This window comes from Schistocerca americana, chromosome 7 (assembly GCF_021461395.2).
Source record: "Schistocerca americana isolate TAMUIC-IGC-003095 chromosome 7, iqSchAmer2.1, whole genome shotgun sequence".
Taxonomy (NCBI): Eukaryota; Metazoa; Arthropoda; class Insecta; order Orthoptera; family Acrididae; genus Schistocerca; species Schistocerca americana.
Window position 1 is genome coordinate 250,785,034 of NC_060125.1, and position 15,569 is coordinate 250,800,602.

The window sequence follows — 15,569 nt, forward strand, 5'->3', positions numbered from 1 at the left end:
AAGAATGCTGTCAATTGAATATGATCTGAGGAGTGCACTATTGTCTTAAGCTTAGTAATGCTGATAGAGACGAGGAAGAAGTAAAAAACTGACATTACAATCAAAACTTATGTGAACAAGATGAAGAAGAGTTGAGAGAAAATGTGAAGCACGCAACTGAAGAAAGGATACATAAACTGCAGAACATCACGGGGAAAGAGAGAGAGGATTTACGAAACATTATGTTAGCCAATGCAAAGCTATTTTTACTGAAGATTGACACTAAGAAGAACGTTCAGTATGCACTCTGCTTATGGAAGCACAAGAAATTTTTATATCACCATATCCCATATGGCAACGGCCTTGCCGCAGTGGATACACCGGTTCCCGTGAGATCACCGAAGTTAAGCGCTGTCGGGCGTGGCCGGGTCTTGGATGGGTGACCATCCAGGCCGCCATGTGCTGTTTCCATTTTTCGGGGTGCACTCAGCCTCGTGAGGCCAATTGAGGAGCTACTCGACCGAATAGTAGCTGCTCCGGTCAAAGAAAACCATCATAACGACCGGGAGAGCGGTGTACTGACCACACGCCCCTCCTATCCGCATCCTCAATGAGGATGACACGGCGATCGGATGGTCCCGATGGGCCACTTGTGGCCTGAAGACGGAGTGCTTATATCCCATATCCTTCATGTACAAGTATAAAGTGTTTGTTGAAATCACACAATGTTAGATGATGGTATAATTAAGCCTGCTACATTTACATATACTCAAAGTGGTGGAGAAAAAAGATGGTTCTGTACAGCTTGTCTTAGATTCATGACAAATAAATTCGGTATTGAAGCCAGAGACTGACAGGCAAGACAAATTAGAAGAACTTGTACAAAATTATCATCGAGTGACTATTTTGGTCAATTGACGTGTGGTACAGCTACTGGCAGATACCACTGCTTCCAAATTGTCGAAAATATGTGTTCCTGGCATTTGGTAGAGGCTATCAATCAGGTGCCTAACATTTGGGTTAACACTTTCAGCACCAGGCCTATTTTATGTACCCATCCATAGAGACCAGGCAATTTCACCAACATTTAAGAAGTCATTGAATAAAATCTTGTTATTTGATAGTGGCTCATTTAGTACCATATCAAAGCTGTGCTTTTTTGCTTTAATACTATCTGAAAGAAACTTCACTGGAATTCATAGTTTTGAGTTATAGTTGTAGATCACTTAGGCGTTTTTTAGAATTTAGAAAAGTCATATGAAGAAATAACTCAAACTTTAATTTATTTTTAACTAACTTTATAATATTACATTATATCTAACTGTCTGTTTACAGTTATTCCACATAAATTTCACACGGAATCATATCGTTTTTAACGTAGAAAATTTTGGAACAAGGTTGCAGGCATAGTACAACATCACACCCTTCACACTGGTAGCATGTTTCTTTGAGAGAAGCCTTGTCACTCTCTTTCTTGCTTCTGGAACTGCGCACAGTACACAAAATTTTGTGTGCTGCACAAATTTGAGCAGTGGTATTCTGTTGCAAATTAGTGAATATGTACCTTCAAAAACACCACTATATTCAAAATCTTCTGAATCACACTCTACATTATCTGGAGTGTCCCTACCGTTAATCAAATCCGCGATTCCTGAATCTAATAAACCTTGCTGAAAGATGATTACTAATAAAATCACTATACAAGGAATACTGAGAACGCAAAGACAAATTTTAACTCGAAAATAACGCTGTAAACCATGGAAATAAAAATAGAAGGGGGTGTCAGTTTATACTTACGCTGTATGTAGTTTCGAAGGCAGAGTGGGCAAGGCCTGCAGCTATCTCAAATAGCCCAAAACATTAGTAGACTACTGTATACGACTTCTTCTCATTCATTATTTCTGTTGTGTACATGCAACAGCTCTTTTTAAATACTAAAAATTACTGATCTTGTGTAAATAACGTGGGGTTAGGAAGGCAACTTGGAAAGTTTTCCCGCTCTTAAACGCGTATTTGCTCTGGTAATAAGACACGTTTAGTCCCGTTAATGTAACTCGTTTTTTCTTGATATATTTCGAATAACCAAGAATGGAAGGTTTATGATGTGAAGGATACTTTCATAATCCATATAATGCCACTTTTATTGTATTTGTATCAGTAGAAAATGAAGCTGGATCTCCGAAACTAATGCTTGTTTGCGTAATAGTATTGCCTTTTGTTCGTTACATTTTGAGCTTCGAGCTTGTATGCGCAACAGTTTTGATGTTCACGTTTGCAAAAAATCTTACCTATGTGTTCTTTGTTAGCCCAGAGAGCTTTGTGGGTTGAACTGATAGGAAATCTAAATACAAACGACAGAAATAAAACCACTACAGTAAAAGTGTATTGCTTGAAGGCTCCACTTTGGAGTGAAATGTAATTCCTTTAAACTTCAGATTACGATCAGATCGATTAGTGCACCTGTACATGACGCAAGCTGGCATTTTTTACGAAACAAGTACATCTCCACACAACCACAGCACCAGGTGTTGTTCGAGATATGACAACAAACATCGATAATTACCCCCAATTGTTGAAAGTGGGCATGGGCACGTCAGAGTGAAGTCACAGGGAAGTACCACCGCAGTGAACCTCGGAGGTATAAAAGCGGTGAACCTAATGTTTATGGGCTACATAAGACGGCAGACCACGGCTTCAAATTTGTGACATAATGATAGCTCCATTCTATTTTTAACTCTATTCTTTAAACAATACCATACAGCAGTGCCATCTATGGAAGCATTTTGTTTTAGAAATCTGTAAAACGTGTAACACCTGTTAAAGTAGCGTTGCAGTGTTTTGTACTAAATTAAATACTGCGGCCGGTAAAATTTATGGGCCTGGCGTGACCCCTAGACCCATAAATCTTACGGGTTTGGCGTTAGAGTGATAACATACCTTCAGCTGCCTTTATATAAATGTTGGACAGTGTTCAGAACGATTCTCTTAAACAGCGTGTCACAATTATGTGCTTGATCTCTTGGTAGCAGAAGCAGCGTGGGATGATTATAATAAAATCCTGAATCAGGTCCTACAAAATTTCAAAGAACACAATGTAACAGCAAACATCAGTAAGTCATGTTTCGGGACTTCGCGAGTCAAATTTCATGGAGAGGTATTTACGGCAGAAGGGATGTCTCCGTACCTAGGAAATATTAAGGCTATTGCAAAATTTGTCATACTGACAACGAAAAAACAAGTCAGAGGCTTTCTTGGGATAGTTAATTTCTACAAGATATTTATAAATATGACCGTATTAGCATCACCACGACCCTGCCACATCACTGGCAAGAAGACTCCCTGCTCTTGGGTTGCCGTGGAGCAGGCACTCCACAAGATACTCAAGGCATCCAGGAAATGGAAGGAGCAATCTGACAAGAAGGTGCAAGTGCACAAAGTCGATGTTAGGCAGAAAGTCCCTGTAAAGTCTTTCAGGCTCTCGAATAAACAGAAACAGATTTGCCATGATTTTTTTCTGAGTTTACACTGGACCTGTGCACATCCGATGTATGCACCCCTGAATGCGGTAGAGTTGGAATATATTAAAAGTAACAAGTCAATGGGACTGCATCACATTTGTCGCATCATGTCTTTTGTCGGGTAAAGAGAGATGCTACAGATTCAATTACGATCAGATTACTTTGTTTCAGTCTACTTGTTGTTGTTTGGTAAGAATCTTTAGTGTTAGTATGTGGGTGCTTTTAAATACGAACGTGTGCCATCCTAGGATTATGATGATTAATTAATTGTGGTCCCATTCAGTCAGAGAGAATCTGGTTGTGAAGTATAATTTCCATACTTGCTTGTTGATAGTATTGCGCTGATAAAAAAGATGAGAGGGTATGTTGCAGACTTACCAGAGTAATTTCTGTTATAAAACTAAGTGACTAAGTGACATAGGTCATATGGAACTGTGCTCTTTCTAGTATGTCGTTCTTTGTATCAGCTAGAGTGAGATTTTTTTTTTTTTTTTTTTTTTTTTTTTTTTTTTTTTTTTTTTTTTTTTTTTTTACTTCAAGTTTGGAGAATCCGTGTCGTTTCCCTTTCCAAGACATAGTCCTCTTTCACTTTTGCGGCCGGCCGAAGTGGCCGTGCGGTTAAAGGCGCTGCAGTCTGGAACCGCAAGACCGCTACGGTCGCAGGTTCGAATCCTGCCTCGGGCATGGATGTTTGTGATGTCCTTAGGTTAGTTAGGTTTAACAAGTTCTAAGTTCTAGGGGACTAATGACCTCAGCAGTTGAGTCCCATAGTGCTCAGAGCCATTTGAACCATTTTTTTCACTTTTGCTTAGAGTCGTTGCTGTTCAATTGCTGTGACTGCCCACACCTAAGTTGCGTGTTTGCCCATGTTGTGTTTTCACCGGCATTTTTACTGCGCCAACGCCATGGATGCGTATCTGAAGAAATCTTAGTTATTGAGTTTGATACAGGCTAACGTAGTGTAGGACAATGATCATAGATTATTCCTGGAGTGACCCATATCACACTACATGTACGATGTGGTCGGTTTCTTTTTCATGGAGTACTGAGATTGGTTGCACAAATAGTGAAGACATTCAGAATGTTGACTAACCACGTAGCATGGAAGAAATTGTTTGAGCGAGTGTAGGGATCACACTATGAAAGGCAGGAATCTTTCCTCAGAGTATATCAACTGTCAGCAGAGATCTAAGCACCCCAAATTAAATTTTTGTATTTGAGAGTTGATATGATGTCGTTGATGTGGACTATGAGTTTCAGGAAGCAGTAAATGTGAGGTTGGCAGTTACTGAGAAATAGGCATCCCACATCACGCCACTAATTATGCCACGAGATAGGTGAACCGGAACAACGGTTTTGTAACCAATGTAATCCAGCCATATGAAAGTTATGAGTATGTTTTAACTGGAGGTATGTGACCACAGGTTTGCAATTATAATTTTTTACTTCTTATCAACACAGTGGTGTGATCAATATCACAAACAATATGCTCATGTAGGTTTAATGTAATTTTTTTGTTCCTGTGTTGTTGTTAATTTTGTGTGAGAGAAAATGTTCACAGATTGTGCAGCTGGTGTATCTGACTGTGGACATCCCCACAGGGAATGTTCTACTCATGAAAGCTTTGAATGATGTCATCTGTGCTGATGCGTTGTAATTTAATATATTTGCACCTACCTTCCTGTTATTTAATTTCATGTTAGCATAGGTAATTCTGGTATCAGTGGGGATGGGAAATAGTTAAACTTAGTTCTTAGGAGGTGATGGTAAATATGTGGGTGAGGTATGTTAGCTTCATGTACAGACACTGCTGCATGGTCAATAACGGATTCAGTAGGTTTGCATATGTACACTAAACCACCAACAGTCACTGAAATTTCACGCCTTACACACATAAAGGCTTATTTTGTACTTGAGGACCACTGTCTGTCTATTCTACATACTTTATGTTGTGTACATAATTCCGCGTAGTCAGCGCGTACACAACTTTCCCACTAGAGCGCGCCCCGCTAAGCACAACAGCGCAGGCGCAGCGCTCGTCCGTCTCCGCACTACGAGATGGTGCTGCCATAGAGATGGACCAAATTCTGCTTCCGCTGATCCGCGTATTAATATGTAACGCAGCCAATGAGATTGCTGCTAACGTAGAACCTTTTCTCCTTGCAGATCACACTCGCGCAGTGATACATGAATGCGCGAGGTATTATAACGAGTGTACAGACCTCCGATTAGTCAGTCTGCATTAGTCTGTACCAGTCTGTACAAGTTCTACATTTGTCTGTACCAGTGTATAGTCAAGTTTCAGTCTGCGCCTAATAAGATTACCATATTCCTGTACATAGCCATGAAGATAAATGTATAGACACTTTTGTCAAGTATCAGAGATATATGTGAGAATAAGACTAACGTACCAATACCAAAGGAACTTCAGATTGTCAATTGTAAATAGCATCCAGAACCAAGTTAAGTAATTTTTATGCTTGTTATTATTTTATTAAATGTGTGTGAAAATTAATCAAGTTCTGTTTAAAGTTGGTCACCGTCAATCTGCTACTCTAAGTGTGCCAGTGGCGTTTCTATCGTCTGACCTAACGGCAGAAGATAAACACGCCACAATAAGACCACGAGACATATTGCTGACACTCGCCTACTTCGTTAGAGCGACAAGTCAAATAATCTGATGGTGTGTATTCTGAATGTCTTACAGTACACACACCACACTTTATAAGCACTTATATTTATGTAGATTTTAATTATATCCAAATGAATTCATTTTTTGTATATTGTCATATTCACTGGTTGTTTCTTTATGATTTGGGGTAAAATCGTTGTATCTCAGTCGCTGATATGGCATATGTGAAGTATGTGCAGACTTGAACCTGCCCCTTTGCTTTAAGGACACGTGACACACACAGGCAGCCTAGCACAGACGGACAGGCGTTTCAACAGCACAGCAGTGGGGTCAGGAGACGACACATCTGATGGCAGGCCATTGATGTCTGGGCGACTGACAGCGGCTTTCGGAGCAGATGGACTCTCGAGACATGTGGCCTTGACTACCTGAGTGGTTTCAGAGAGAGACAGAATCTGATTGAGGATGAATATCCCAGAGGGACGATCTGGTGTTGACAAACACCTGACAGAGCAGCTCACCTGGCACCTGGGGCAGTGCAGCCACATAGCACACCCCTTTGGCTCGCCAGTGTCCGGAGGATTCCTGAGAAGCTTAACACCTCTCTGACAAGACTTTACCAGGACCCAGTACAGGGACAGATTTCTGTGTTGACGTCATGCAATGCACATTCATACCTTGTTGATACCTGAGTTCTTGTGATTCAGCCAGACTGTAGCCAAATGCTGTTGTGCACTATTAAATAATCTACACTGAAGAGACAAAGAAACAGTTACACCTACTTAATACCGTGTAGTGCCCACGCGAGCACGCAGAACTGCCACAACAAGACGTGGCATGGACTCGACTAATGTCTGAAGTAGTACTGGAGGGAACTGACACCTTGGATCCTGCAGGGCTGTCCATAAATACGTAAGACTACGAGGGGTTGGAGATCTCTTCTGAACAGCACGTTCAAAGACATTTCAGATGTGCTCAAAAATGTTCATGTTTTGGGGAGTTTGGTGGCCAGGTTTTAAACTCAGAAGAGTGTTCCTGGAGCCACGCTGTAGCAATTCTGGACGTCTGGGGTGCCGCATTGTCCTGCTAGAATTGCCTAGTCTGTCGGAGTGCACAATGGACGTGAATGCATGCAGGTGATCAGACAGGATGCTTACGTACGTATCACCTGTCGGAGTCGTATCTAGGCGTATCAGGGGTCCCGTATTACTGCAACTGCACACGCCCCACACCATTACAGTCTCCAACAGCTTGAACAGTCCCCTGCTGACATGCAGGGTCTATGGACTCATCATGAGGCTGTCTCCATACCCGTACACGTCCATCCCCTCGATACAACGAGACTCGTCCGACCATCCAACATGATTCCAGTTATCAACAGTCCAATGTCGGTGTTGACGGGCCCAGGCGAGGCGTAAAGCTTTGTGTCGTGTAGTTGTCAAGAGTACACGAGTGGGCCTTCGACTCCGAAAGCCCATATCGATAATGATTCGTCGAATGGTTTGCACCCTGACCCTTGTTGATGGTCCAGCATTGAAATCTGCAGCCATTTGTGGAAGGGTTGCCCTTCTGTCACGTTAAACGATTCTCTTCAGTCGTTGTTAGTCCCATTCTTGCAGGATCTTTCTCCGGCCGCAGCGATGTCAGAGGTTTGATGTTTTAAAGGATTCCTGATATTCACGGTACACTCGTAAAATGGTCGTATGGGAAAATCCGCGCTTCATCGCTACCTCGGAGATGCTGTGTCCCATCCCTCCTGCGCCGAATACAACACCACGTTCAAACTCAGTTAAACCTCGATAACATGCCATTTAGCAACTGTAACCGATCTAAAAACTACGCCAGACACTTGTCTTATATTGGCGTTGCCGACTGCAGCGTGTATTCTGTCTGTTTACATATCGCTGTATTTGAATGGACACGTCTATAACAGCTTCTTTGGCGCTTTGGTGTGTAAAGCACATCTATTTTTTCTGCTTCTGACAATATCACCTTCTATCAGCTAAGAAAATGGAACAGAGCAGGACTAACTAATAATCAAATTGCACTTGGATAGCATCAACATGGCCGGCTGGTGTGGCCGAGCGGTTCTAGGCGCTTCAGTCTGGAACAGCGCGACCGCTACGGTCGCAGGTTCGAATCCTGCCTCGGGCATGGATGTCTGTGATGTCCTCAGGTTAGTTAGGTTTAAGTAGTTCTAAGTTCTAGGGGACGGATGACCTCAGATAAGTCCCATAGTGCTCAGAGCCATTATTGAGCATCAACATGCCTGTTGGGCTACTCCACTTTACTGCATACACTTTGCTCCTCATGGAGCCATGAATACCTTAATGCCAATCTTTTGAGCTAATCACAAGCGAGAAATTGAACTTCAAGAACTACAATGTAGACAGGCTGCTGTCAGAGATCGAATATGTTGAGTCAATCCTGCTGTCTGTCAAAATGTCATAATTGCAACTAGAGATTGCTGCGCTGCCCGTATGGCGACGAGAACCAATCGACCCAGTCGATTCTGTCATTGACAGAAAGGAAGGATGGTCAGTATTGCCCGCTGCTGTCCAATACTCAGTGGCGCAACTGCAAGGAGGTCCTTGCTGCTGCTCACAAGCTCTTAAACAATACATCTGTGCCGCATATCCATCTCTACTTTGACGGTTAGTTTAATTGAAAGTGACATCTGGAGTGAAGTGAGGACTGGATGTTGTGAAGTCACGTGACGCTTTCTTACTGCTGCAGTCACAACTCTTGAGTTTTTCAAATCCTCTCATGCCAGTAATGCGCCCTCTTCCAAACTTATTGATTTGACGGCACGTTTCGCGCAGACATCTGAGAGGCATCCTGCACGTCTGCTCAAGTTATACTGATCCATTAGCTTCGGTTTATGGCGACAACGGGAGACGCAGCACATTTTATCGGTAGGTCGTGTTGCGCCGCGATATCGACGTTGACCTTGAAATCGCGGGACGACATGATTCAAATGCTACTCATTTCTGCAGAACATACTAATGCACATGTCCTGTGAATATGAACGTCCTATCTCTAGTCGTTCAAGGTGTTCTGTTTTTTTTCTGACCATGAGTGTACATGTATCGTTGTACACGATAAAGACATTTCAGGTCTCTGTTGCTATTATCACTGAATTTATCTCTGCGGATTGGTGTCTGACTGTCTCTGCCTCTCGTTTCAGTGCGTGAGTCTTACAAGAAACATGCACTAATTTTGGATAAAGTACATTAAGCGATTTCCCAGCTTTCAACATGTATGGAGCTGCATCTCTGCACATCAGTGGAACGCTCTCTTTTTTTACTCCGTCTGGACACTGTACCTTAAATCCACCATTAATAAATCTAGCAAATGTTGAACTATTCGTTGATTTCAAAGGGTGGCCGAGCGGTTCTAGGAGCTTCAGTCTGGAACCGCGTGACCGCTACAGTCGCAGGTTCGAATCTTGCCTCAGACATGGATGTGTGTGATATCCTTAGGTTAGTTAGGTTTAAGTAGTTCTAAGTTCTAGGGGACTGATGACCTCAGACGTTAAGTCCCATAATGCTCAGAACCATTTGATTCCAAAGGTTTGCAATAAATTGAATAACATTTAGATGCAGCTTCAGAGTCCAACTTGCCCACTACTAGATTAGTGATAAAACGGCTCACAGCATGCGTTGCCTCACCATCGGAAATCCATGTACGTGATCTGCCAATGTCAGCCCACGCTGTTTCTAATATGTCAACGTAGCAAGAATTCAAGTAATTCTTCCTGAGAGCGGAGTAGTCGGGAATGTTGCGGTAGCAATATTTCTGTAAGAAATGTTTGAATTCAGGTAGCTGAAGTTCGTTCCAGGGTATGTTCCCTGCAACCAACGCAATACCGTGGTTAACTTAAAAGCAGCTGACGGTTGCACATTGTGAAACATTTGAGAACAGGAGAGGAAGGAATTTAAAATGAATCACTGTCGTTCGCATCGAACTTGTGCAATTTAGCTTTGAGTGCAACGGGATTGACGACAATATAAGAAACACTATAATGAAACTTGTTTTTTCGTTTCTTGCTGTGTAACGAATAGGTATGGGACTTACGAAAATGTTTAACAGTACCGTAATAATATTAAAATATGTAAAATTAAGGAACATACTGTGAAATATAAATTATACCTCAAAATATGTAAAAAATGGATTAAAACTTTGAAATAAGGGTCCTTTCAGTGTAATTCATCAACATTTTATGTTTTCTTGTAACTGTATATAAAAGACAGAACATGTAATTACATAAAATATCTGCTGTTCTTATATTTTTTATTTTTGGGTTGAAGTTGGGAAAGTTAATCTCCTTTTTCCATTTTCATTAAGATTGATTAATGTATCTGTTAATGAGAAATTCAAATTTTAGTTTGTCTGTGTCCCACTTCCATGTTTTAAGTGTGACATTCCCCAACTAAAATTTTACTACAAGTGTAGGTTTGTGAAAGAAGGTAAGTCCTTTGGGTGTCACCTTTCTCTGTCTTTAGTCATTCACATAATGCGGATGTACACAATTAGGACACTTATATCCAGTTAGGAACGCACTATGACCAATATGATGCTCATTACATAGGGTTGAGAGTGGTTAGGTACTGAGTTCATCGGTATCTAATTGCACAGAGCAATTCGAGGTGACGGGACTGGGCTTGTGTTTTGTGGAAAGGTTTGTTGGACAGTTACGGACGCAGATGAGTGAAGGGAAGGTCACCAACGGAAGAGAGCGAAAAGGCATCTTTACTGGTGTAGGTTCTGAGAACAACGAAAGGGCGCAGGTGGAGGAATATCGGCCAGTGCTGGGAGACTGGATCAACGGTTTCTATATCTACATCGATACTCCGCAGTCTACCTTAAGGCTTGCGGTGTAGGATTCCCATACCATCACCAGTCATTTCCTTTTCTGTTCCACTCGCAAACAGAACGGTAGAAAAAAGGTTGTATATATTCCTTTGTTGTTATCGTTGTGGTCTTCAGTCCAAAGACTGGTTTGATGCAGCTCTCCATCCTACTCTGTCCTCTGCAAGCCTCTTCATTTCCGAATAATTACTGCAATCTACATCCTTCTGAATCTGATTATTATATTCACCTCTTGGTCTCCATCTACCATTTTTACCCTCCACACTTCCCTCCAATACTAAATTAATGATCCCTTGATGCCCCTTCCTCTAGTCAAGTTGTTCCACAAATTCCTCTTCTCCCCAATTCTATTCAGTACCTTCTTATTAGTTACGTGGTCTACCCATCTAATCTTCAGCATTCTTCTGTATCACCACATTTCAAAAGCTTCTATTCTCTTCTTGTCTAAAATATTTATCGTCCATGTTTCACTTCCATACATCGCTACACTCCATACAAATACTTTCAGAAAAACTTCCTGTCACTTAAATCTTTACTCGATGTTAACAAATTTCTCTTCTTCAGAAACGCTTTCCTTGCCATAGCCAGTCTGCATTTTATATCCTTCATACATCGATCATCATCAGTTATATTGCTTCTCAAACACCAAACTCATCTATTTCTCGAAGTGTCTCATTTCCTAATCTAATTCCCCCAGCATCACCTGATTTAATTTGACTACACTCCATTATCTTCGTTTTGCTTTTGTTGATGTTCATCTTATATCTTTCTTTCAAGACGCTGTCCATTATTACAATGTCGTCGGCAAACCTCAAAGTTTTTATTTCTTCTTCCTGGATTTTAATTCCTACTCCAAATTTTTCTTTCGTTTCCTTTCCTGCTTGCTCAATATGCAGATTGAATAACATCGGGGATAGGCTACAATCCTGTCTCACTCCCTTCTGAACCACTGCTTATCTTTCATGCCCCTCGGGTTTTATAACTGCCATCTGATTTCTGTACAAATTGTAAATAGCCTTTCGGTCCCTATATTTTACGCCTGCAACCTTCAGCCTTCCTCCGTACAAGCCCTAATTTCTCGTATCTTATCTTCGTGGTCCTTACGCACATTGTATGTTGGAAGCAACAGAATCACTCTGCAGTCAGCCGGTTTTCTTAATTTTCTCAATAGTGTTCCTGGAAAAGAATGTTCCCTTCCCTCCAGTGATTCCCATTTGAGGTTCCGAGGCATCTCCGTGACACTTGCATGTTGTTTGAAGCTACCAGTAACAAACCCAGCAGCCTGCCTCTGAATTGCTTCGATGTCTTCCTTTAATCCGAGCTGGTACGAATCCCAACCACTCCAGCAGTACTCAATAATAGGTGACACTAGCGTCCTACATGCGGACTCCATTACAGATTAACCACACTTTCCTACATACAATTCGCTCAAAAAAAAAAAAAAAAAAAAAAAAAAAAAAAAAAAAAAAAAAAAAAAAAAAAAAAAAACAAGCTCATTCCATTTCATATCGCTTTGCTGAGGTATGCCCAGATATTTAAACGACTTGAGTATGTCAAGCAGGAGACCACTAATGCTGAATCCGAAAATTATAGGTTTGTTTTTTCCTACTCATCCGCATTAACTTATACTTTCCTACATTTAGAGCTAGCTGCCATTTATCACAGAAACACAAATTTTGTCCAAGTCGTCCTGTATCCCGCAAAAGTCACTCAATGTCGACAAACTTCCCGTACATCACAGCATCATCAGCAAAAAACCGCATATTTCTGCGCTCCCTGTCCGGCAAATCATTTGTGTATCAGTGAAAGTACCCAATATGCTCTTACAGTCTTAGGCGCTTTCCGAAATTCTGAAAGTATGGAATCTGCCCTTTTCCCTTCATCCATTCTCATGTGAGAAAGGCGCAAGCTGTGATTCACACGAACGATGCTTTCTAAAACCATCTTGATTCGTGGAAATCAAGCTTCTCGGTCTCAAGAAAATTTATTATATTCGAAGAATATGTTAAAGTATTCTGCAGCAAACCGACGTTACGGGTATTGGTCTGTAATTTTGCGGGTCTGTTCCTTTGCCATTCTTATACACAGGAGTCACCTGCGCTTTTATCCAGTCGCTTGGAACTTAACACTGGGCTAGAAATTCACGATAAATGCAAGTAAGTGGCAAAATTCGTAGAGTACCCTTTGAAAAACCGAACTGGGATTCCATCCGGACCTTTGTCTTATTTGCATTCATTTCCTCCCGTTCTTTCTCTACGCCTGGGATGCTTATTACTGTGTCGTCCACACGGGAGTGTGTTCGATGGTCAAACGACGCAAAGGGTGGCAGCCTGGCGGGCATGGCCAGAAGTGTAGGGCTTTCCCCAGACACGAGCAAGACTCTTAGTGGATCACAGTACGTTGTCCCAGCAACTGGCGGCAGAGTTTTTACAATTTCTTTATCTGAGTGGCGATTGACCGGTGCCATGGTAGCAATTGATTCCTGTTGAAGAGAGTGCATTCTTCATATTCTGCATGTACCCAAATGATGTTTTTCCATGCATCTTTCTTCGAGATCTGTAAGGATCATGAAGACATTTCTCCTTGATGGCTAAAATGGGCTGGCGCGACAGGACACCCTACACGCTGGGGCCGGGATAGCCACTGCGCTTTTTAGATGTCACATAGGTACCTATGACGAGCGGTTTCCACGCGAACAGAGAACCAGCGTCTTGACTGGAAATCCAACGGCGACATCAAAATACGTACCGAAGGGCACCTGTTCTCTCTTGCGGACAGCAATAGGATTGCAGGACAGAAACTGCCTGTTTTCTGGTGGGAGGCTGCGCTGCGAGAGGTGAATCATGCAACTGGCTTAAAAAAGCTCTGCCGCGTTTCAATTGGTAGTTTTAAGTTTTTCCGTGAGTACTCTACTTGCAGTGTTTTTGGAAATACGCTACTGGCCATTAAAATTGCTACACCAAGAAGAAACGCATATAATAAACGGGCATTCATTGCACAAACATATTATACTAGAACCGACATGTGATTACATTTTCACGTAATTTGGGTGCATAGATCCTGAGAAATCAGTACCCAGAACAACCACCTTTGGCCGTAATAACGGCCTTGATATGCCTGGACATTGAGTCAAACAGAGTTTGGATGGCTTATACAGGTACAGCTGCCCATGCAGCTTCAACACGATACCACAGTTCACCAAGAGTAGTGACTGGCGTATTGTGACGAGCCAGTTGCTCGGCCACCATTGACCAGACGTTTTCAATTGCTGAGAGATCTGGAGAATGTGCTGGTCAGGGCAGCAATCGAACATTTTCTGTATCCAGAAATGCCCGTACAGGACCTGCAACATGCGGTCGTGCATTATCCTGCTGAAATGTAGCGTTTCGCAGGGATCGAATGAAGGGTAGAGCCACGGGTCGTAACACATCTGAAATGTAACGTCCACTGTTCAAAGTGCGGTCAATGCGAACAAGAGGTGACCGAGACGTGTAACCAATGGCACCCCATATCATCACACCTAGTGATACGCCAGTATGGCGATGAAGAATACACACTTCCAATTTGCGTTCACCGCGATATCGCCAAACACGGATGCGCTCACCATGATGCTGTAAACAGAACCTGGATTCATCCGAAAAAATGACGTTTTGCCATTCGTGCACCCAGGTTCATCGTTGAGTACACCATCGCAGGCGCTCCCTTCTGTGATGCAGCGTCAAGGGTAATCGCAGCCATGGTCTCCGAGCTGATAGTCCATGCTGCTGCAAACGTCGTCGAACTGTTCGTGCAGATGGTTGTTGTCTTGCAAATGTCCCCATCTGTTGACTCAGGGATCGAGACGTGGCTGCACGATCCGTTACAGCCATGCGGATAAGATGCCTGTCATCTCGACTGCTAGTGATACGAGGCCGTTGGGATCCAGCACGGCGTTCCGTATTACCCTCCTGAACCCACAGATTCCATATTCTGCTAACAGTCATTGGATCTCGACCAACGTGAGCAGCAATGTCGCGATACGATAAACCGCAAACGCGATAGGCTACAATCCGACCTTTATCAAAGTCGGAAACGTGATGGTACGCATTTCTCCTCCTTACACGAGGCATCACAACAACGTTTCACCAGGCAACGCCGGTCAACTGCTATTTGTGTATGAGAAATCGGTTGGAAACTTTCCTCATGTCAGCACGTTGTAGGTGTCGCCACCGGCGCCAACCTTGTGTGAATGCTCTGAAAAGCTAATCACTTTCATATCACAGCATCTTCTTCCTTTCGGTTATATTTCACGTCTGTAGCACGTCATCTTCATGGTGTAGCAATTTTAATGGCCAGTAGTGTAATAGTGAAGGCACGAAGAAAACATATTCTGGCTTTGGCTGCGAGCGAAGTTGGATTGTACATTCAGGTGAGAGCCTGGATTCGCGTTAGAACATGGCTTCGGGTTTGGTGTGGAGATGCTTTCGGAGGTCCTGGCACGAGAGAAGGAGACAGGTGCGCTGTTCGAGTCGACTTGGAGGTCCGCTGGTTGCAGCACTGCAGACTCCTGTAGCTGTATGGTGAGTATT

The 15,569-nt window shown here is 42.5% G+C and overlaps 1 pseudogene; it reads left to right on the forward strand.

Annotated features, from left to right (window-relative positions):
• Positions 1-332: 332 nt before the first annotated feature.
• On the forward strand, positions 333-450 carry LOC124623265 (annotated as a pseudogene).
• Positions 451-15,569: the final 15,119 nt, after the last annotated feature.